Raw genomic sequence first — 25,011 nt, 5'->3', positions numbered from 1 at the left:
TGTCAAGTGTCACCCTCTTAAATAATGGCATGGTTTGTAGAGGTGGGGTGGGTCAGATTCTGTGGTGCTGATGGATGATCACATGCTGATATTTTCTAAACAGGATAGGAGAGAAAAACAAGTCCCACACAGGCTGGTCATTATGTCTTCAAATGAGAAACTGCCTTTTCAGGAAATCATTATCTCCATTTTACTTTTTTAATTCTTCTACTTTTGGGCGGGAGGGGGGGTAACAGTTTTATTCAGATATAATTCTCACACCATATGAGTCACCCATTTAAGTGCACAACTCAGTAGTTTTTAGTACATTCACAGACCTGTACCATATTCTCATTGCTGTTGTTTTGTTTTCACAAATCATCTTCCAAGGGCTTGTTCAATTGTTGCCGTGTCTGGTGATCCTTGTCTTGGAAGAATGCTGTTAATCCAGCACTGGTTCATTACGAACTTCAACATGCCTAGTAGGGATGGTTCCTCAAAATGGGACTATTTGAGCGTGATACTGTTCAAGTTGTTTTGAAGTTCCTGTAACAGAAGTCATGTCAGAAAACCTAAGGCACCAGCGGCATGGGGTCCAGCGAGCAAAGCCATCCCCTTGGCAGCCAGCCCGGGGAGAGACAGACAGGAGGGGCCTGGGATGAGGAGAGTGGTCCTTCTAAAGAGAGGGGAGAGGGAAGGGAGAGAAAGCCTTAACCTCCCCCTGGCTCATGTCTTGCTAAGATTGGCTAACCAGGCCCCTCCTTGTCCCACAAGTAGTAGGACAGGTTCTATCATTTTCTAGGCTTGAAGCACATGGGGAAGCTTAGTGCTCCCAGAATTCTCAGGTGGAAGTAGTCAGTGAAGCTGCACAATCTTGGAAGGTGACTGAAGTGGGGACTCCCTGTTTCAGCTGCAGGACCCTCCATTCAGGATCGAGTCGTAAATTCTCCCCATCTGTCCATGGGCGTATCCCCTCATCCTTTTGTTTTTACTTAGTGTTAGAGGTAATATTTCTCTGAGCACTATCTCAGTCCCCAATTTCTACAATTTTAGCCAATCCTTTTTTCTACCATCATCTTAGGTAGTTTTCAGAAGTGTGTTGTTTGTATAAACACATACACACACCAACTAAGGTTTTATGCTTTGTAATCTCCAAACACAACTCTCAGGTCTCCACACCATGAACAGTATTTCCAGACTCCTGGCTGGAGGTGGAGCTGAAACAGGAGGAAAGGGGCAGGACACAGCCTTTAAAAGAATGACATAGCCATAGGATATAACAAAAACTGGTTAGAACCAACTAGGTCCAAGATGGCAGAATATTCGACTTCCAGTGGACCTTGAGCCTCATCATACGCCCATTGTAATACATTAGCATAAACTAAGTGACACACCTACCAGCACCATGACAGTTCCGAGGCCAACCATCAAAGGCCAAAAAGTGGACGATGGCCCACTTCCTGGAAATCTCCACCCCCTTCCCCCAAATAATTGGAATAATCCTCCCACTCATTAGCCTATGAAATTACCCAGCCCGTAAAAACTAACCATTGCCATATTTCGAGGCCACTCTCGCCTTCTGAGATGGTCCACACTCTGTGGAGTGTGTTTCTCTCTAAATAAATCCACTTCTTACCCATCACTTTGTCTCTCACTGAATTCTTTCTACCATGAGACGTCAAGAACCTGAGCTTCATTAAGTCCTGAGACCAGGTGTGTGATCTCAGTTAAAAGACCATGGGTTAATCAAAAGAAAGCTGGAGTAGCAATTCTCATATCAGACAAAATAGACTTTAAAATAAAGACTATTACAAGAGACAAAGAAGGACACTATATAATGATCAAGGGATCGATCCAAGAGGAAGGTATAACAATTGTAAATATTTATGCACCCAACATAGGAGCACCTCAATACATAAGGCAAATACTAACAGCCATAAAAGGGGAAATTGACAGTAACACAATCATAGTAGGGGACTTTAACACCCCACTTTCACCAATGGACAGATCATCCAAAATGAAAATAAATAAGGAAACACAAGCTTTAAATGATACATTAAACAAGATGGACTTAATTGATATTTATAGGACATTCCACCCAGAAACAACAGAATACACATTTTTCTCAAGTGCTCATGGAACATTCTCCAGGATAGATCATATCTTGGGTCACAAATCAAGCCTTGGTAAATTTAAGAAAATTGAAATCGTATCAAGTATCTTTTCTGACCACAACGCTATGAGACTAGATATCAATTACAGGAAAAGATCTGTAAGAAATACAAACACATGGAGGCTACACAATACACTACTTAATAACGAAGTGATTACTGAAGAAATCAAAGGGGAAATCAAAAAATACCTAGAAACAAATGACAATGGAGACACGACGACCCAAAAGCTATGGGATGCAGCAAAAGCAGTGCTAAGAGGGAAGTTTATAGCAATACAAGCCTACATCAAGAAACAGGAAACATCTCGAATAAACAACCTAACCTTGCACCTAAAGCAATTAGAGAAAGAAGAGCAAAAAAACCCCAAAGCTAGCAGAAGGAAAGAAATCATAAAGATCAGATCAGAAATAAATGAAAAAGAAATGAAGGAAACAATAGCAAAAATCAATGAAACTAAAAGCTGGTTCTTTGAGAAGATAAACAAAATTGATAAACCGTTAGCCAGACTCATCAAGCGAAAAAGGGAGAAGACTCAAATCAATAGAATTAGAAATGAAAAAGGAGAAGTAACCACTGACACTGCAGAAATACAAACGATCACGAGAGATTACTACAAGCAACTCTATGCCAATAAAATGGACAACCTGGAAGAAATGGACAGATTCTTAGAAATGCACAACCTACCGAGACTGAACCAGGAAGAAATAGAAAATATGAACAGACCAATCACAAGCACTGAAATTGAAACTGTGATTAAAAATCTTCCAACAAACAAAAGCCCAGGACCAGATGGCTTCACAGGCGAATTCTATCAAACATTTAGAGAAGAGCTAACACCTATCCTTCTCAAACTCTTCCAAAATATTGCAGAGGGAGGAACACTCCCAAACTCATTCTACGAGGCCACCATCACCCTGATACCAAAACCAGACAAAGATGTCACAAAGAAAACTACAGGCCAATATCACTGATGAACATAGATGCAAAAATCCTCAACAAAATACTAGCAAACAGAATCCAACAGCACATTAAAAGGATTATACACCATGATCAAGTGGGGTTTATTCCAGGAATGCAAGGATTCTTCAATATACGCAAATCAATCAACGTGATACATCATATTAACAAACTGAAGGAGAAAAACCATATGATCATCTCAATAGATGCAGAGAAAGCTTTCGACAAAATTCAACACCCATTTATGATAAAAGCCCTGCAGAAAGTAGGCATAGAGGGAACTTTCCTCAACATAATAAAGGCCATATATGACAAACCCACAGCCAACATTGTCCTCAATGGTGAAAAGCTGAAACCATTTCCACTAAGATCAGGAACAAGACAAGGTTGCCCACTCTCACCACTATTATTCAACATAGTTTTGGAAGTGTTAGCCACAGCAATCAGAGAAGAAAAATAAATAAAAGGAATCCAAATCGGAAAAGAAGAAGTAAAGCTGTCACTGTTTGCAGATGACATGATACTTTACATAGAGAATCCTAAAACTGCCACCAGAAAACTACTAGAGCTAATCAATGAATTTGGTAAAGTAGCAGGATACAAAATTAATGCACAGAAATCTCTTGCATTCCTATATACTAATGATGAAAAATCTGAAAATGAAATTAAGAAAACACTCCCGTTTACCATTGCAACAAAAAGAATAAAATATCTAGGAATAAACCTACCTAAGGAGACAAAAGACCTGTATGCAGAAAATTATAGGACACTGATGAAAGAAATTAAGGATGATACAAATAGATGGAGAGATATACCATGTTCTTGGATTGGAAGAGTCAACATTGTGAAAATGACTCTACTACCCAAAGCAATCTACAGATTCAATGCAATCCCTATCAAACTACCACTGGCATTTTTCACAGAACTAGAACAAAAAAATTCACAATTTGTATGGAGACACAAAAGACCCCGAATAGCCAAAGCAATCTTGAGAACGAACAATGGAGCTGGAGGAATCAGGCTCCCTGACTTCAGACTATATTACAAAGCTACAGTAATCAAGACAGTTTGGTACTGGCACAAAAACAGAAATATAGATCAATGGAACAGGATAGAAAGCCCAGAGATAAACCCACGCACATATGGTCACCTTATCTTTGATAAAGGAGGCAAGCATATACGGTGGAGAAAAGACAGTCTCTTCAATAAGTGGTGCTGGGAAAATTGGACAGGTACATGTAAAAGTATGAAATTAGAACACTCCCTGACACCATACACAAAAATAAACTCAAAATGGATTAAAGACCTAAGTGTAAAGCCAGACACTATCAAACTCTTAGAGGAAAACATAGGCAGAACACTCTATGACATAAATCACAGCAAGATCCTTTTTGACCCAACTCCTAGAGAAATGGAAATAAAAACACAAATAAACAAATGGGACCTAATGAAACTTAAAAGCTTTTGCACAGCAAAGGAAACCATAAACAAGACCAAAAGACAACCCTCAGAATGGGAGAAAATATTTGCAAATGAAGCAACTGACAAAGGATTAATCTCCAAGATTTACAAGCAGCTCATGCAGCTCAATAACAAAAAAACGAACAACCCAATCCAAAAATGGGCAGAAGACCTAAATAGACATTTCTCCAAAGAAGATATACAGATGGCCAACAGACACATGAAAGAATGCTCAACATCATTAATCATTAGAGAAATGCAAATCAAAACTACAATGAGGTATCATCTCAAACCGGTCAGAACGGCCATCATCAAAAAATCTACAAACAATAAATGCTGGAGAGGGTGTGGAGAAAAGGGAACACTCTTGCACTGTTGGTGGGAATGTAAATTGATACAGCCACTATGGAGAACAGTATGGAGGTTCCTTAAAAAACTAAAAATAGAACTACCATATGACCCAGCAATCCCACTACTGGGCATATAACCTGAGAAAACCATAATTCAAAAAGAGTCATGTACCAAAATGTTCATTGCAGCTCTATTTACAATAGCCAGGACATGGAAGCAACCTAAGTGTCCATCATCGGATGAATGGATAAAGAAGATGTGGCACATATATACAATGGAATATTACTCAGCCATAAAAAGAAATGAAATGGAGGTATTTGTAATGAGGTGGATGGAGTTAGAGTCTGTCATACAGAGTGAAGTAAGTCAGAAAGAGAAAAACAAATACAGTATGCTAACACATATATATGGAATCTAAGGAAAAAAAAAGGTCATGAAGAACCTAGTGGCAAGATGGGAATAAAGACACAGACCTACTAAAGAATGGACTTGAGGATATGGGGAGGGGGAGGGGTGAGATGTGACAGGGTGAGAGAGTGTCATGGACATATATACACTACCAAATGTAAAATAGATAGCTAGTGGGAAGCAGCCGCATAGCACAGGGAGATCAGCTCGGTGCTTTGTGACCGCCTGGGGGGGTGGGATGAGGAGGGTGAGAGGGAGGGAGATGCAGGAGGGAGGAGATATGGGAACGTGTGTATATGTGTAGCTGATTCACTTTGTTATAAAGCAGAAACTAACACACCATTGTGAAGCAATTATACTTCAATAAAGATGTTAAAAAAAAAAAAAAAAAAAAAAAACGACCATGGGTTCAAGTCCCAATCTGAGTTACACGGTTTCAGTGCCATCACAAAGAATTGCAGGTGGGACTTCCCTGGTGGCGCTGAGGTTAAGAATCCGCCTGCCGGGACTTCCCTGGTGGTCCAGTGGCTAAGACTCCACGCTCCCAATGCAGGGGGCATGGGTTCAATCCCTGGTCAGGGAACTAGATCCCACATGCATGCCGCAACTAAGAAGTCCGCATGCTGCAACTAAGGAGCCGGCGAGCCACAACTAAGACCTGGTGCAACCAAATAAAGATAAATATAAAAAAAAAAAAGAATCCGCCTGCCAATGCAGGGGATACGGGTTCGATCCCTGGTCCAGGAAGATCCCACATGCCGCGGAGCAACTAAGCCCGTGCACCACAACTACTGAGCCTGCGCTCTAGAGCCCGTGAGCCCGCATGCTGCAACTACTGAAGCCCGTGTGCCTACAGCCCATGCTCCACGACAAGAGAAGCCCCTGCTCTCTGCAACTAGAGAAAGCCTGCACACAGCAATGAAGACCCAACTCGACCAAAACATAAATAAAAATTTAAAAAGAAAAAGAATTGCAGATAGTAGAGGAGGCTTCTGACTAGTTAGATGGCGCCAAAAATTCTCTCCCACAGGTCAAGCTTGCCTTAAACCAGTGCTTCCCTAACTTCTCAAAAGAAGCCCCTGTTTATTTTTGTATATGGTGTTAGAGAATGTTCTAATTTCATTCTTTTACATGTAGCTGTCCGGTTTTCCCAGCACCACTTATTGAAGAGACTGTCTTTCCTCCATTGTATATTCTTGCCTCCTTTGTCGTAGATTAATAATGATAGGTACATGGGTTTATTTCTGGGCTTTCTATCTTGTTCCGTTGATTTCTATGTCTGTTTTTGTGCCAATACCATAGATAACCAACAAGGACCTAATGTATAGCAAGGGAACTATAGTCAATATTTTGTAATAACCTATAAGGGAAAAGAACCTGAATCACTGTGCTGTACACCTGAAACTAACACAATCAACTTTACTTCAATTAAAAAAAAAAGAAGCACCTGTTTAAAAATGCAAATTCCAGAACCCATCCCCAACCCTCTAAAGCAGAATCTCCAGAAGTCAAGAAAGATATTTCTACAAATGTCTCCAGGTGATTCTTACCATAGGAAAGGGCTTTTTTTTTTTTTTTTAATGCAAACACCTCCTCATTAGAGATTCCAGTTTAATGAGGGGGTGGGGGGGCGGGTGGAACCAGGGTGGACTGATGTTTGTGAACACAGTGGCTCTGATGTGTAATCTACTGAGAATCACTGCTGACCTTCAGGCATACTTGACCCTATTCTCACCGCTTTGATCAAGAAAGCCAAACTTTAATTGGGCTTTTTTTTTTTTTTTTTAGGCTGCACTGGGTCTTCGTTGCTGCACAAGGGCTTTCTCTAGTTGAGGAGAGCAGGGGCTACTCTTCGTTGCGGTGCGTGGGCTTCTCATTGCAGTGGCTTCTCTTGTTGCAGAGCACAGGCTCTAGGCGTGCGGGCTTCAGTAGTTGCAGCACGTGAGCCCTAGAGCACGAGGACTTCAGTAGTTGCAGCGTACAGGCTCAGTAGTTGTGGCGCACGGCATTAGTTGCTCCGCGGCATGTGGGATCTTCCCCGACCAGGGATTGAACTCGTGTCCCCTGCATTGGCAGCCGAATTCTTAACGACTGCGCCACCACGGAAGTCCATCAACTGGGCTTTGTAGTGATGATTTCAATCAGGTTTTCTCCCTTTTGGATATGATATGTTAGTTTTCTTGATCATCATTATTTAAAAACAAAATATAAAAACAAACAAGAGCTCTGCTTTGGGAACTGTCCTGTGCGTACCCACCCTCACGTAGCCCTCTCGACAACCCACTGAGGTTGGTTCTATCACTGCCCCACTTTACAGATGAGAAAAGAGCTTCGCTTAAGACCGTCTAGCTAATGAGTAGCAAAGCCATTCTCACCAAATCCCAGACTGGGCTCTCCCCCTCATTAAGGAGGACGCCCACACCCTTTCTCTCCTGGTGTGCATCTCTGCCTTGCTTCTGTCTTCACTAAACTGTTTCTCTGTGTGCTCTCTCACTTGTTGTTCTGCTATGTCTCTAATAATAAACTTTGTACCTGTTTTTACAGGGAAAAACAAAAAACGCAGACTAGCCACCGAGTGCTATACCCCTGTGCTCAGCCTGCCCAAAACTGGCCCACAGCGCAGGGTGACTCTGAGCCAAGAAGCCTCGATATGGAGACGAGTTTCCCAAGTCGAGAACGAGGCTCCACCGAAAAGCACACACACCTGCTTTGTATCAGGCCAGCAATGGTAGGCTATGTTGGAAGTACCCTTACATACAATCATTCCCAGTTGATGGTGCTTCAGAATCACCTGGGGAAGGTGTTAAAAATGCAGATACCTAGGTCCTATCCTCAGAGATTCTAGCTCATTATGTCTGGGATGCAGCCCAGGAGTCTATAAGTACAGCCAATGATTCTGATGCAAGTAATTGGAGGGCTAGGATGAAAAAAGAAAAAAGGGGGGAAGGGGGGAAGGAGGGAAGAAGAAGGAAGGAAAGTAGAAAGAGTGCCCTGGGTGAGCAATCAGCCTTGACAGAAGGATAAGAAGTCCCCCGTGGAGGGGAGGCTGCAGCCTTAATGACTTCTCCTCTCTTCCTCCACACCTAGATAATTTCCACTCCTCCTTCAAGCCCAGGTCCCATGTCACACCTCCTCTGTGCTGTCTTTCTCTGTGACTCCAGAAAGAGTTAAGGAGGCCTCCTCAGGAATTCATAGCCTTTAAATCTAGGCACTGGTGCATTTTCCTTATCATATTGGCTCAAGTGGTGGTTTTCACTGCTTAGGCTTTGTGGTGGTTTTCACTGCTTAGCCTTTGTGGGTGAATTAATCACCTCACAGGGGTAAAGCCACAACTCTGGGCTGCTGTCTGCAGACCTGCTGCTGGGCTGCTGGGGAGCCAGAGGAGACCCAGAGAGGAGTCCAGGTAGGCCTGAGCAGATGTTCAACGACTATCAAGGGCTGTTAATGCTCCAGAGGTGATCTGCCCACACCCCACACGCCCACCCACAGGCCAAGACTCAGCCCCTTGAGAACAGGGACCCTGCCAGACCCTCTCCTGAACTGCCAGTGCCATGCCTGCCGGTAGGCACTGAAGCAAGGATGCCAATAGGTTTCATCCAGCTTGTTGACTCCAGTCAGGGGTAGCAGCTGCTTGGAGGGCCCTGTGGACGTGATGGAGGTGGTGTCAGGTTCTATGGGGAAGAACTCTGATAATGATTATTAATGTCTGCCTGGGGCAAAGGAGGTACTTGCCTGCCATGTGTTTGCCAGCTGCATTAGTTTCCTGGGACTACCACAACAAATTACCACAAACTCAGTGACTTACAACAACACAAATTGATTCTCTCACAGTTCTGGAGGTCAGAAGTCTGAAATTAGTCTGGGTCAGAATCAAGATGCTGGTAGGACTGTGCTCTCTCCAAAGACTCTCGGGGAGAATCCTTTCTTGCCTCTTCCAGCTGCTGGTAGCCCAGGTGTCCCATGGCTTGTGGCAGCGTCACTCCAATCGCTGCTCCCAGACTCACGCTGTCTTCCTCCGTGTGGTCAGATCTCCCTCTCCTCTCTTTCATAAGGATACCAGTCACTGCATTTAGTACCCACCCCAAATCCAGGATGACCTCATCTCAAGTTCTTAGCTACATCTGCAAAGACCCCTTTCCAAATAAGGTCACATGCACAGGTACCGGTGGTTGGGACTTGGACTTTTTTGCAGAGCGGGCCGGGTGAGGAGTGGGCATTCAACCTACTACACTAAGCTTGTACTAAATAAATGTCAGTAATTAAGTACCCTCTCCTCTTTTTTCCCCACCTCCCACCCCCTTGTTCACACCTTTCAAAACCTAATGCTGGTGAACCTCCCTTCCCATCAGCGACAGATGTGCCCTGGCCAGTTTGGGCTCATTTCAGGCCTCCCATCCAGCAGCCAGGACCACAGGGGATGCTGAGGGCCAAGAGAGGCAGAGAGCCTCCCGCTCCGACAATGATGGTATAATGAGTGCCAAGCCCTCTCCAAATGTCACCAGGAGATCACTGTGCAGAGTCTCCCTGGGGTGTACCAGATGCAGAACCCAGTACATGAGTGTGGGTCAAGGCCATGGTCGGCTTGCCCTCACCCCACTGACTCATCCCGCCCCTGTGATCATCGTGTTCCACCCCATCTAAGTATCTCCTGCTTAAAGGTCACCCACATCACGAAAGGCAGTTGCAGTGAAGACCAGGCCACAGAAGACCTGCTCCAAATCCCCCTCTGCCACCTTCTGTGCAGCCTGACTGTGAGCTGCTCATTTCACACCTCTGAACCTCACTGTAAAATCAGGCTGATAGTGATACCTACAGACTTAAATCCTTTCTCCAGCCAGGCCAGGTATCATTAAACAGGTCCTTCCTCACAGGCCAGATGAATAAGTGTGAAGGTTCCAAGCCCACAGTAGGCCTTCCATAAGCTGCTTTTTTTCTTTTTTCTTACTGAATAAAATGTGTGACAACACAGCAGGTGCATTATCCTACGTTCACCAGGTTTGAACACACTCCTGTCTTTAACCAGCACCTGCACATTAGTAACTCCTAAGTCTCTCTTCCTCCTGCACATCTGACCGCCTGACCCATATCTCAATGTTTCCATGGTCAGACTCTGCATCTCCCATCCCTCACCTGCTCCTCGTCCTGTAATCTTCATCTGCGTGAGTAGCCACCCAATCCAACATCTGACAGGTGTCTCTCCTTTACCCCCAAGTCATTCACCAATTGTTATCCGTCCTTCCTTAATATACCTCAAATTTCTCTCCACCTCTTTATGTCCACCTTGTCTTCACATATTTAAAGCCACATCATTTCTCAGCTGAAATGATGAAACATGTTCCCTTCTTTGTCCCTTCCCTGCCCGGTTTATGTTGACACAGCTGACATTTCTAAGATACGCATCTAATCACGTGCACAGACCCTTTGGGCCAAAGACCATCCTCCTCGGGGTGGCTGCAAGGCCCATGTGACCAGCCCCAGCTACCACTCCAGCCATGCTCCCACCGTCCCCTGAACCAGAGCCCTGTGTAGCTGATTGAGCTCCCAGCCACCTCTGCCCCGCCCTCTTTCATTCCTCCATGCGTTTGCATATTCTGTTCCCTTTGTTGGGAGCATTCTTCTAGCCATTCGTCACATTATTAACCCTTCCTCAACCTTGAAGACTCAGCTCCTTCAGAAGGCCTTCTTCAACCTTCCCTCTCCAGGCCCCCATAGCATCTTGCCCTTTGTCTCTCGCAACACACATTATATCGTAAATGCCTATTACTTATCTATCTGCTCCATGTGTCACACACCCCTACACCCTGCCCCAGACTGTGAGCTCCTTGAAGTTTGGGACTGTGTCTCTTCTCTCTGTATTTCCAGTACCTGGCACAATGCCTGCCAATAGTGCCTTAATCAACATTTGTTGAAGTGTTGAATGCCAAGGACAGAGTAGCATCATATTAATAGATATATCTGGTTGATTCTCTTTTTATTCATAAATACGTTGTTTATTTGTTTGTTTTTAGCATTCCATACTGCAGAAAGAGATTTCTATGCCTGAAAAAATTTTTCCTTTGTTTAGTAAATCACATAGAAATCCAGCAGAAATCATGAAAATTCTGAAAGACAACATGGCCATTTTGGGAAAGCAAGTCAAAAATACAAATAACATATGAGCTAAAGCACAAACATTATTATTAAAATACATGTGTTCTGAATCCAAAAACCAATGTAAAAACTTAATGAAGAATCCCAAATATGGGAAAGGTAAGCTGGGAGGAAGTGAGAGAGTGGCATGGACATATATACACTACCAAACGTAAAATAGATAGCTAGTGGGAAGCAGCTGCATGGCACAGGGAGATCAGCTCGGTGCTTTGTGACCACCTAGAGGGGTGGGATAGGGAGGGTGGGAGGGAGGGAGATGCAAGAGGGAAGAGATATGGGGACATATGTACATGTATAACTGATTCACTTTGTTATAAAGCAGAAACTAACACACCATTGTAAAGCAATTATACTCCAATAAAGATGTTTAAAAAAAAAAAATCACTGTTGAAAGTAACACACCCTTGGGGAGCCAACTTGTGATAGAATCTAGATCGCTGTCAGTTCAAAATTAAATTTCCTGAGTAAGGCGGATGGTGCCCACATCCTGTGTGGTTGATTAAAGAAGATTCTTTAACGAGGACCACATTCTATGGGAAGACTGAGCAGCCTATTAAAGAGATGAAGCCTGCCCCGTCTCTACCCAAACGTGGGTCACAGGCTCCTCTACATAAATCCCACACCCCAGGTATGCTGGATCTTCCCTTTCTCCAAATCCATCATGCACCTTCCCGCCCCTCTGCCATTTTCTCCACCTGGAATGCCCTCCCCCTCCAATTCCTTCCCCACAATATCCTGTCCGTTTGCCAAGGCCCAAGTCATTGAGATATAGATTATATTCCCCCATTATCTCTTTTTTCCACATTGAACTTTTGGCTGGACACTTGGTCACTTGGCTATAGACTACATTTCCCAACCTGCTTTGTAATTAGATGTGGCCAAATGGCCAAGTTCTGGCCAACAGGATAGGTGAGCCACTCTGGGTCTGTGCCTTAAAGCATCTGTTTGTTCCTCCATCCTCTCTTCGCCCTTGCCACAAGGTGGGAGGTCAATGCGGCAGTGACCAAGCTTTAACCTTACAGATGAAGATAATACCCAACAGGACAGTGGAGCAAAGCAACAGCGCAGAGCAAAACTGTGTCCCTGAATGACCCTGCGGAGCTGAGCTGTCCCACCAGACTAGTGCCACCTGCATCTGCACTGTTATGGGAGAGGGAAATAAAATTATATCCTAAGATTGATCTTATATAGACTATCGTGTTTTGGGATCTCTGTGCCATAACTTATTTACCCACTATCTCCTCTAAAAAGACTTCCCTGAGAGCTGTCCGAAGTCCTGCCGTGACTTTGGTGGCGATGCTCTTACAGCATCCATGTGCCATTACAGCCACCTCCATGCATGTTATTTGTCACTCCTGGACTGGAAGATTCTTGAGGGCAAAGGCCACACCGACTTCATCTTCGATGTCCCCCAGAGCAATCAGCACAGCGTCCTTACACGGAAGTCACGTTTGCTGAAGAAGTGAGTGAATACACAGTGCTTCCCACTCGAATACCGTTTTTAGAAAAGAAGCAAAGATAGCAGCAGTGGAGTCAACACACAACACACTTAAACGTAAACCAGAAAGAATGGGGCTGACAAATAAGAGGCCTGCGGTGTCAAACTGGTAATAGTAATTCTCCAAAAATAAATGTATTGTGGTAACAAAGCCTGAAGAGACTGCACTGAAAAAACACAGAAGGTTACTGGAGCCCCGGAACAGCCCCTCCCTTCCGCCCAGTGACTGCGTCGCCCTCAGGAGATGGCCAAGGTGGAGACGGCCACACGCTCTCAGGACCTGGATGACCACTTCTGCAAACTGGATCCCCTCCCCCTGGGCACTTGTTGTCGTACTGGGAGAGAAGCCGCAACATTGTTCTTCCAGACCATGGAAGTCTCAATCACAGGGGTGTGAGGTCTGGGGCCAGAATACTGAGTTTGAATCCCAGCTCAGCTGCTTACCAGCTGTGCAACCTTGGACGAGTAGCTTAACCTCTCTGCACCTCCATTTCCTCATCTGTAAAACAGAGATGATAACAGTACGTACTTCGAAGGTTGTTGTAGGATCCAGTGAGTTCATGCATTAAGGCACCTAGGACAGGGCCTGGCGCACAGTCTGTGGCAAGTGCTGTCATCAACATCATCCTTGTCTTTGTTGTCGTCACCCTTACAGGTAGCTCACAACGCAGAACCCTTTGTGCAGGAGGTAGAGCAAAATAAAATGCCTGATTTCCAGACTAAAAATACTGAGGCTCTAAGGGATTATGTGACTTGCCAGGGGTCACCAGGAATAGAAGCAGGACCTGGGCTGCCCCTCTGGTATCCCAGCTCTAAATCATGTGCTAATGGGGAACTCTGTAACCTCCATGTGGGAATTCTTCTCCTGCTTCCAGAAGGGCTCCTGGACTTCAGGAGGGAGCAGCCCCGGGGAGGCTAAGAGCTGAGGGGAGATTATCATCTCCTCCTGTTTGAGTGGCTTCTCAGGAGTCCAGGTGAGGAGCCAGACCTCTCTGCCTGCTGCCCATCCCCCAGCAGCCTCTTGACCCACCTGGGCCCCAGGGAGCTGAGCCTTCTCTGCAGGCTGCGAGGGGGCGGGGAGGCACCAGGAAGAAGTTTGGGTGCTTGCTGATAAAAATAGATGAAGATATGTGAAGGGACCAGAAAGTCTCAGATGATGTTGTGAGCAAGTCTGCAGAAAGGAAAATGTGAATGAGGAAGTATAAATGAGAAAATAGAAAAAATGTGCTTGGGCCGTGTCAGAGCACAGGTGCTTCCTGTGATGTCCTGGCTGGCCCATTAGCCGAGGTGATCCGAATAAAGCCAGACTGTGTGTGTGTGTGTGTGTGTGTGTGTGTGTGTGTTCCGGGGGGCGTGATCGATGCAGACACAGCAGGGGTCAGAAAGAGAGACACGAAGAGTCTAGGAGCCATACACAGAGAAAAGAAAGGATGGGAGAAGAAAAGAGGAGAAGGGAGAGGAGACAGGAAGGGAAAATAGACAAAGAGAAGCAGAGAGACTAGAAAAGAGGAGAGGCCGAGAGCCCCACCACCACAGAAGCAGGGACTGTCTCCACCATGTCACGCTCTCAAAGTGCCCCCCTCAAAAACTGAACAGAATGGGACTTCTCTCCCTGAGGGAGCTCTCTTTCAGGAAAGTGCTGGAATGTTCCAGCTGCTGGGCGCTGACCAGTATCCCAGCCCCCCTTCCTGGCTAACCTCCCCCTTTTTGTCTCTTCCTGATTTGGTAGGACGCCCTCCCTCTTCCCTGAGCTCTGTTTCTTCCATAAAATCGAAGACGCTGTCGTGGCCCCTCTCGGCTGATCCTGTGGGTCGGCCCAGTGGAGCCCTCCAGTCCGGTGTGCCCGCGGACGGCCTCCCAGCAGAGGTCACGTACGTTCCCAGCCCCAGGTTGCAGGGTCACGTGACAACCAAGGTCCACAAACCCTCAGGCCCAAGGTCAACGCCCAGCAGTAGTGGCGAGGCCCAGAGGCCCCTCTGTCTGCAGGGGGCAGCACTCCCTTCCCTCGGGCCGAGCAGACCCAAAAGTGACCACAAACCACGGCTCCAGTGGAGCCCCGTCTCTGTCCCCGGAGAGGCGGCCCACGAGCTCCGTGGCTGGCAGCCTCCGCCTGCTGTTTCCCCTGCACCCCACACCTTGGCTGCAGGCCTCACAGGCCTCCTGGAGGTTGGCCTCTCCACGCTTCACCCCGCGCACTTCCTTCCAGGTCAGACAGGACTCCAGGCCACTTTCCTCCACCGCCATTGTCTTGACTTCCTGAGAAACCTGAACCAAACACCCACCTCGGGACGCACACTCCTTGCATCTGCTTTCAGGTGAAGGAGATTTCAGATTCCAGGCCCTTCCTGGCCAGGCGCCTGCCCCCTTAGCAGGGCCAGCAGGACAGGCCTGGGGATGCCTCCGCCCCCACAGCTCAGTCCCGGGACCCCCTCGCCTCATCCTCAACAGCATGAATCCACCCACACCCAATTCCAAGTCTTCTTAAATCTGTAGTCCCAGCAGGTCTGCCACACAGCACGTGCATAATAAGCGTTTCTGGATGGATGGCTTTCAACTTCTGATTCCTGGGAGTCTATAGACCGTTTTTTAAAACTCTTCTTTCAGACCAACCCCAGTGCAGCTCGGCCTCCTCCTCTGTCTCTGCTGCAGGCACAGGGGCCCGTAGGAACCCCTTCTTGACCTTCTAGGTGGCAGAGATCAGAGGACTGCAGACTCTAAGGTGTTCCTGGGCCATTGCCCAAACCTGGTGTATCAATTTCCTGTGGCTGCCGTATCAAATTGCCAAAAACTGGGTCGTTTCAAACAATAGAAATTTATTCTCTCGTGGTTCTGGAAACCAAAATTCTGAAATCTGTATCCCTGAGCTGGAATCAAGGAATTGAGAAGGTGGCACTCTGTCCAGAGCCTCGAAGGAAGGAAAGAATCCATCCCTCGCCTCTTCCAGCTTCCGGTGGCATTCACTGGCTTGTGACCGCATCACTCCAATCTCCACCTTCTGGTCACATCTCCTTCTCTTTTCTGTGTGTCAAATTTCCCTCTGCCTTCCTCTTAAAAGGATACATGTGATTGCATTTGGAGCTCACCTGGATAATCGTGGATACTCTTCTTATCTTGAGATCCGTAACCACATCTGGATTAAATTTAACTTAATCACATCTGGATTATGACAAAGCCCTTTTTGCCATATAAGGAAAGTGACATTCACAGGTTGCAGGGATTAAGACCTAGATGTATTTCGGGGGACCATTGGTCACTTTGCCCCTTGCTAGATCTGTGATTTGAACAAGTTGCTGAATTTATCCAAACATCTATCGAAGGTCTTCTGTGTGCCAGACACCATGCTAGGCATGAGTTCCCTCCAAAATGGAGAAAACAGTGTGTTCAGTACTATGCTGATGTATGGAGAGTGCCTGGAATTGTGCCTGACTCATAGTAAGCGCTCAATAAATCCTAGCTATTACCATTAACCATAGTAGGTGTTCAGTAGGTGGGATTTATTTTTAACACCCAGATTATACAGGCATGGAAAAACCAAGACAAAAGAGAATCATGGAAGACAACAGAAAAAGGAGGTCCTCCGTATCTTGTTTGATTTTCACAACCCTGTGTGAGTTGGGTGATCTTTTATTTTACTGAGGAAAAAGTAAAGTTCAGAAAGTTAAGATCCAGCAAACACAGTTGATGTTCACCACATATCCATGTGTGCCCCACAATTTCCCCTGTAGCTAGACAGGGCCATGTGACCACTTCTGTCCAGTGGGCTGGGAGCAAGAGTTACAAGTGTAACTAGCAGGATAAGGCGGAGAAAGCGCCCTGAATGTCCCCTCAGCTCTCCCTTCACCTGCCATGGTCACCACAGAGTTCTCACGCTGAGACAGCATAACCACAATATTGAAACAACCCAGGCCCCCAAGACACTGCTGGAAGAGAGCTGTCTGATCCACAGAGGACTTCATACAAGTGAAAAAACAAAAACAAAATACAGAGCTTGTGTGTGTTGGGCCACTGAGGCTTGGCGTTTGTTAGTTATCACATCATAGCCTATCCTTGACTTACTAAAAATCCAGGTCTTCTGACCAGGGGTTTGTTTCAATCTACACTTACAGTCTTTACTTCCGCACCTCCCACTCACATTTTAGTCTCTTTGGTCAGCCTTCTAGCCCATCTGTCTACTGAATTTGCCCTTTGACCACCATACTTCCAAATCCAATTGACAGTATTAGATTTTTTTCATAACGAATTTTTGAGGAGTGTGACTCCGCTGAAATATTTTCCTCCCTTGGTTACCCTAGTAGAAAGTAACAGAAAACCTAATCTAAACTGGCCAAAACAAAAATAAAATTCATTACATCACATAGGAAAAGGCTCGGTGGAAGAGTGGATTCCAGGGATGGCTGCGATAGTGGATCACCAATGTCATCAAAGATTCCAGTTCTTTCCATTTCTCCTCTCTGCCAGCTTTGGCATGTGGACTTGCTCCCTAGGCTGGGTTTCCTTATGATCACAGATAGCTGCAACTGTTTCCGGTATCCCATGCAGACTGGACAAAGTCCAGAGGTAAAATAGAACCATCTCACCCTTGCCTCTGTCTTAAGAATAGGAAACCTTTCCCAGAAGCCCTTTAGAACTCTTCCTCTCACGTTTCATTGGTCAGGATGGGTCACAGGTCCATTCCTAAACCAATCACTGACAAGGGGAATGAGGTTACCACCACTGGCTTCCACTGTCAAGATCCACTCTTTGGAAGAGGAAAGACCACATACTTATGTCAAGGAGGATAGACGGACAGACCTTTCTTTGTGTCCTCTCCTGGGTCCTCTTCCTCTGAAGGTAACTTGAGTTTTTACTTCCCCAAGGGTTTTATGCCCAGACTTCTGGTCCTACTCCACACCCTCTCCCCAGCAGTCTCATTCATCCCTATGGTTTTAATTTCCACATATATGTCCAGGAGTCCAAATCTACACCTCCTGCTCTGAATTCTCTCAAGCTCTGGACTCAAATATAAAACCGTTTGCTACATGAGGTCCCAAAGGATCTTCAAACTCGCTGTGTCTAAATCAGAACTGATCTAAACCTTCCCACCTCAACTTCCTCAAAGTTGTTGTTCTTCTTGGGTCTGTGGTTCAGGTTAGTGGCATGACCTTCCACTCTCCACTGCTCCTTCTACCACACTGGATTAGTCATCAAGCCCTGGGGTTCCAGCTTGAAACCTCAAATTCATCCCCCCTCCCCATCCTTACACCTGCTCCCTGGGTTCAGGCCTATGTTTCTTTCCTGGTGCATCACAGTAACCTCCTAACTGGCCTCCTTGCTCCAGCCTGGGGGCCGTCAATCCACCTAACACAGACTCCAGGGCAGTGGCATTGTGCCCCTTCTAATTCCCATCCCCCAGCTCTGAACACACCTGCTGGGTCTTCCATGGGCAGACCCTGCCCCTGCAGCTCTTTCATCTGCATCCTGACAGCACCAACCTTCCATATGATGTCACCACTCTGGGCCTTTGAACTTTCTGTTCCTACTGCCTAGAACACCCAGCAAACTTCTCTTCTTCCTTTAGTCATCACCTCCTCCAGAAAGCCTTCCCTGATTCGCTCCTGATAAAGTTAATCAGTGTCTCCTCTGTGTAACATTTTCCTTCAATGATCCATTAAGCATGTACTGCCTGCTTACTATGTGCCAAGCACTGGGATATGACAAGGAACATGACAGACACAGTCTCCGTCCTGTGGGAGGGAGAGGAAAAGGAAACAAAGCTAAGAGATGTCAAGAGGAATTGAAATAATGACGGGGAGGGCCTCAGGGAAGACTTTCATGGGCACCTGAAAGATAAGTAGGAGCTCACCAGGTGAATGGGAGAAGGGGATTTGGGCAGAGGGATTAGCCTGTGGCGAGGCCTTGGGTGGTAAAGAACATGGCATATCAAAAATATCAAAAGGTCAAGTCTAAACCTTCTACAGCTTCTCTTGCTGGACCCCCCAACACAGGGATCACCAGAGGGTCTTCCCTACCAGGAAGAGTCCCTAGAGGGCAGGCTCCAGGACTGACTCACCTCCTCCTCTTACTACTGCAGGATGTGGCACCCAGGAGGAGCTCAGGGGGATTTGGGGAGAATGGAGAGACAGTGGATCTGACAAAGGTGTCACGTGTAAATGTGAGCCACTCTGCACAGGCAAGCTTATTCCCAGGGAAGAGACTGGGGGCGGAAGCCCCCTTTGTACACACCCTCTTGTCCACACCCAGACTTGCCAGCAGACACCTGGCCCTGTGGTCAGCAGGAGAGACGCTGCCACCTTGCCCCTTGAGAACAGTGCTGCTTGTGTCCCCCTCAAAATTCATATGTGGATACCTCATCCCCAGTGTGATGGCGTTTGCAGGTGGGGCCTTGGAGAGGTGATTAGGTTCAAATGAGGTCATGAGGGTGTAGCGCTCATGAATGGGATTAGTGCCCTTATAGAAAAAGACACGAGAGAGGATCTCTCTCTCCACCATGTGAAGACACAGTAAAAAGGAGACAGTCTGCAAACCAGTGTCGACTGAAAGAAAAAAACAACAGAGTTGTGAGTTAAGTTATTTTCAGGGACCTTACTGAGGACTATAGCCCAGGAATCAGGCTGTGAGCTAGCTCTGAGGAACTACTCTGAAGAGGTAGGTGAGGAGCCAGTATATAAATGAATTTGGGGGCTAGGAAAAACAATTAGTCAAGCATACATCTTGGTAAAAGATGACCGCTAATCACAAAGAACAGATATCTGAAGTTAATGTGCTTGTCTAGCATGGAAGACACAAGAATCTGGGGTCGTTGAAATTCTTCCTTAGAAATGCCCCTTAACTGGGTAGGGGCCTGTTTTTCCAAAACACAGAGTGCCTCATGCAGTTTCTCACTCCTGAATGCCCCTCAGGGCACACTGTCCTGGGTGACTGCAGTGGGTTGTGATTTAACCCTTTGTATAACAGGATAATGAGCAACATTGTTCTTTTTGTTTACACCAGGAAGAGAACACTTACCAGAACCTGACCATGCTGGCAACCTGATCTCGGACTCCAGCACTGTGAGAAATGCATTTCTGATGTTTAAGCCACCCACTCTGTGGCGTTTTGTTATAACAGCCACCTCCTGGCATATCCCTTCAGACTCTTCTCCCCAGCAAAAGGATGTGAGATCCGCCCAGAGAGGGTGGTGCCGAGGGGAGTTTGCAGGCAGCCTTCCAACCTCACCCCCTTCCTCAGCTCCGCTGCCAGCCCCCCACACTTGAGTGTGCCCAGGGAGCCTGGTCCCCTCTCTCTGAAATGCAAGGCCTAAGCCAGTCCTTTGCTGGTCATGGAACAAATAAAACACAATGATCACAAGTTCAGACAGATGCAGAGCCATGTGCCACCTGCTTTTTAAAGAGGGCTGCAAATACGGAATAAACCTAAACTTCGAGATCCAAACTGGGTCCTTGAGCCAATTCTAACACCATAGAGGCTTAGAGTAGCACCACTAGAAAGATCCTTGTTGATAAACCTGTTTCACACTGTCCCACAGCAGTCGGAGGCCCAGAGATGCTGTCCTATCTGTGAAAATTCAGCGATCCAGGGCAGAAGGACACCTGAGGCCACCTGATTCTCCACTCAGAACTCTGCCAGGCAACAGGGAACTCTACTCAGTGCTCTGTGGTGACCTAAATGGGAAGGAAATCCAAAAAAGAGGGGATATATGTATACGTATAGCTGACTCACTTTGCTGTACAGCAGAAACTAACACAACATTGTAAAGCAACTATACTCCAAAAAAATTAATTAAAAAATGTAAAAAACCCTAACACAGTGATGAATGCAGCCCAAGCACACTGTTTGAAGATGAATTTGGCATTACTTGTTTAGACAAAGACACAAATGTACTTGTAGCTTCATTTAGAAAAAAACAAAAAACAAAACAAAACTAAAAACCCAAAGAAAAGAAAACAAAAAGGTACCCCCTACCAAATCTTTGGAAGACAATTGTTCTAAATTGAGGCCCTCCCCTGACTCATCAAAACAAATCTAGCCAATGAAATTTCTTTTACTCTTGATGAATAAAAGTCAACATTTTAACTGTAAGAACTCTATTATGGGTACAAATTTCCAGTTATAAAATAAGTCCTGGGGATGTAACATACAGCATAGCGACTATAGTTAATAATATTGTATTGTATATTTGAAAGTTGCTAAAAGAGAAGATCTTACATGTTCTCATCTCAAGAAAAAAAAATCTGTATTGAGACGTGGCTGGATCTAGAGACTGTCATACTGAGTGAAGTAAGTCAGAAAGAGAAAAACAAATATCGTATATTAACGCATGTATGTGGAACCTAGAAAAATGGTACAGATGAACCGGGTTGCAGGGCAGAAGTTGAGACACAGATGTAGAGAACAAATGTATGGACACCAAGGGGGGAAAACTGCGATGGGGTGGGGATGGTGGTGTGCTGAATTGGGCGATTGGGATTGACATGTATACACTGATGTGTATAAAATTGATGACTGATTAAAAAAAAAAAATCTGTAGCTATGTTTTGTGATGGATGTTAACTCAAATTATTGTGGTGTCCAGTCACAATATACACAAATATTAAATCATTATGTTGTACACCTGAAACTAATATAATGTTACATGTCAATTATACCTCAATTTAAAAAAAAACACCCTATATTATGTAAAAAATAAATAAATAAAACAAGTTCCTCTAAAAACAAAGAACTCTGCCAGGCAACCCACAATGGCTCTTATTGCCCACAGGGGATGAATCAGATTGAAGGGAAATACAAAAAAAGGAATGGAGACTTTGCATCAGAGGCAGCACTCCCAGAGAAGGCAGCCCATCTGAGAGGAGGAGAGCCCGCCCTGCTGGAAGGAAGATGTGCATGTGTGCTGACCCCACCCCTGAACCCAGCTCCTCCCTGGCTGGGTGTTAGGACGGACCTGGGCAGAGAGATCCTAGAGTTACACTCTGCTTTAGTCTCACCATTTCCTGTGGACTCACTCTGGGAGTCCCGGCCAGAGCAACAATAAGATTAGTGAAAATTTAGAGAAAATCTAGAGAGTAGAGAATAAAAGACCTCAATTACACAGGTCCCTAAACAATAGGTTGGAAAGCTATTTGGAACCATTTGGGGGCAGGGCATTCAGTAGGAGGGTGATGTGGAGAGCAAGAGAGCATGGATAAACCTGCTAAATCCAGACAACAAGTCCTATTTTCTTAGTCTTTCTTTTTCATCATTTGTTTGCGGACAGAGGGTAGCAGCAGAATCCGAAGGTCCCAGGGATCACAAAAAGCAAAACTTGCTGTAGGCTTTAGCCTGACAGCCTGGGGTGGATTCCTCCTTATCTGACCTTTCTTTATCTGGCATCTGACCTTTCCAAATGATCACTACTCCCTTATCTGCTGCTTTCCCCCACCCTTCACCTACCAGGCTGCAGAGATGTGGTTGCTGCCAAGGGGAAGGACGACTTATCTACATGATCAGGAAGAGATGGTTCCCCATAGAGACACCCCAGGGAGCCCTAGGACCAGGGTCCTCCTGAGGATGGGTCCTGGGGAGGGTTGCCTTTCCTGACATCTGCAACTGCCACGTGAGACTCAGGGCAGGAACCTGCTCTGGGGTGGGCGAGTGTGGGTCTGCTGAGAGCATAGACTCTGAGGGTGAAAGGAGATGGTTATACCTGGTTCTCATGTGTTCATAGTAACATAGGCCCCAAATATGGGCATGAGGGCTCCCCCATGAGCCAGAGTCCTCTGAGACACTTTCCCTGAATTAGCAGTGTTCAGGAACATGTGTGTCCCCCTGCCAGACTGCTCAGTGAGGGACTGCCCGGCCTTCTGTTGGTTTATATCCCCTTTGTGAGTATGGTAGGCTGAACAATGGCCCCCCAAAAGATTTCCACTTCCTAAACCTAGAACTTGTGAATGCTACCTTATACAGAGAAAAAGGGAGGAAGGGGAATTTTGCAGGTGTAATTAAGGGTCTTGTGATAGGGAGAGATTATCCTGGATTTCCTGGTGGGCCCCAAATCCAACCACGTGTATCCTTATAAGAGGGAGGCAGATGGAGATCTGACACACACAGAAGAGGAGAAGGCGACCACAGGGGCAGATATTGGAGTGATGCGGCCACAAGCCAAGGAATGCTGCAGCCACCAGAGGCCAGAAGAAACAAGGAACAGATTCTCCCCTAGAGCCTCCACAGGGTGTTAGCCCTGCTGACACCTTGATTTTGGCCCGGTGATACTGACTTTGCACTTATGGCCACTGAAACTGTAAGAGAACAAATTTCTGTTGTTTTAAGTCACCTAGTTTCTGGTAATTTTGTTATAGGAGCCACAGGAAATGAATACAGTGAGTCATCTCATAGGATTCATTCCTATTATTCATTGGACAAACATCTGCCAAGTGCCCACTCTATGCCAGGCACTGCTGTTGGTGCTGAGATACACAGGACAGAGCAGGCCTTGCCCCATGGAGCTGAAGTCCAGCTGGCGGATGAGGGCCAAAGGGCATGTAGATGATTATCTGAAAGAGCTTCCTGCAAATAATTATGGACAGCAGCACTGATGAGGAGAAGGAGAGCATGGTCATTTGAAAGGATCCTTTTTAAAGGCAGCTTTAAAAAAACCACACAGACCTCCATAAAGTAGTCACAGCTACTGCACAAATTATACACAAGTACACTTGTGAGCACAGATGTGCTCTTCAGGGAAACACAAAGCTCTCTGGATCCTAGCCACACCCCAGAAAGCCTTCTGTGCCCACCTGCGGGGCCAGTGCACTTCTCCCCTTCAGGGAACACAGGCTCCTGCAGAGGTGGCGGGGCCTCAGCCCTCACAGGCCCGTAGAAATGACCTAGCCCAGGAAGACACCAGCAATAGGGTCCTGAAAGAGTGGCTTTTCAATGTTAACATAGAGATTGACTGCATGTAATTTACCCCAAACTTGAGGATGAGGTCATGACTCTGGGCTCACTTTAGATGAGTCAAAACGTGTTGGGCCTAGAAGACTCCAGGCTCCAGCAAACTTGTGCTTTCCCACATGTAAGCTGGTCACATCCGCAGGCAGTTACCTCATGTAATCACGCCCGGTGAACTCCAGAACGGACCATCTCCAAAGCTGGCTAAGCTCCTAGCACCGCCCCGGCATGACCAGGTAACCTGATTCTGCAAAATACCTGCTGATCTTGGCCACAGGACTCACGCTGTCTGAACAGCCCGGGAGGAGGCGTGGGGCAGTCCAGGATGGGGAGGAGGCCAGGACAGTCCACATTCTGCCCCACCACTGGGGCCCTCACTTCTGAGGTTTAACAGGACCCCTTCCTTCTACATGTTTTGAAAATTAACACTTCCAACATTTGGAAATACACTTTGGAAAGTGTTAGATGTCGAGACAAGGCCGAGCTATGTTTTTAATCATTGGTATTATTCAGTTGCCTCTGGAAACAATGACCTTTACATTGTCTTTGCTGGGTACAAAAAAAAAATCTTCCTCTAAACCAGCGGTCCCCAACCTTTTTGGCACCAGGGACAGGTTTCGTGGAAGACAATTTTTCCACGGACCTGGTCGGGGGGTGGGGGAGATGGGGGATGGTTCAGGAGGTGATGGGGAGCGACAGATGAAGCTTCACTCACTCGCCAGCTGTTCACCTCCTGCTGTGCGGCCCGGTCCCTAACAGGCCCCGGACCGGTACCGATACGCGGACCGCGAGTTGGGGACCCCTGGTCTGAACGGTTTCAGTAGCTACAACTTTGTGTGTTAGCTGATTCCCACCCCACCCCGGCACTCACCCGCTTCCAAGCTGGCCGCTCCAAGGCAGTTTCCAGAGTGGAGCCTGTGTAGTAAAGAATTAACCTTCCCCAAAGACAGGTCTGGCCTTTGTCCTCAGCTCCTGCAAGGTATTGCTAAATTCTTAGAATGTCCTGCCTGATAGCAGTTTACCTGGGGTCTTGGACCACACTGGATAATCTAACAATGTGATTTATGGTGGCGGCTTTGGCCACATGATATCAGCTCAAGCTCCAGAGGG

At 46.2% G+C, this 25,011-nt stretch overlaps 1 long non-coding RNA gene across 1 annotated transcript; it reads right to left on the bottom strand.

Annotated features, from left to right (window-relative positions):
• Positions 1 to 281: 281 nt before the first annotated feature.
• Positions 282 to 24,799, bottom strand: LOC137750969 (uncharacterized). Its single transcript, XR_011070662.1, has 3 exons — positions 24,773 to 24,799; positions 13,508 to 13,653; positions 282 to 525 (listed from the first exon to the last, which is right to left on the bottom strand). It is a non-coding gene; the product is annotated as an uncharacterized lncRNA (long non-coding RNA).
• Positions 24,800 to 25,011: the final 212 nt, after the last annotated feature.

Source organism: Eschrichtius robustus, chromosome 17 (assembly GCF_028021215.1).
Source record: "Eschrichtius robustus isolate mEscRob2 chromosome 17, mEscRob2.pri, whole genome shotgun sequence".
NCBI classification, from domain to species: domain Eukaryota; kingdom Metazoa; phylum Chordata; class Mammalia; order Artiodactyla; family Eschrichtiidae; genus Eschrichtius; species Eschrichtius robustus.
Note: the sequence above shows the minus strand (reverse complement) of the source record. Positions and strands in the feature narration are given on the sequence as shown.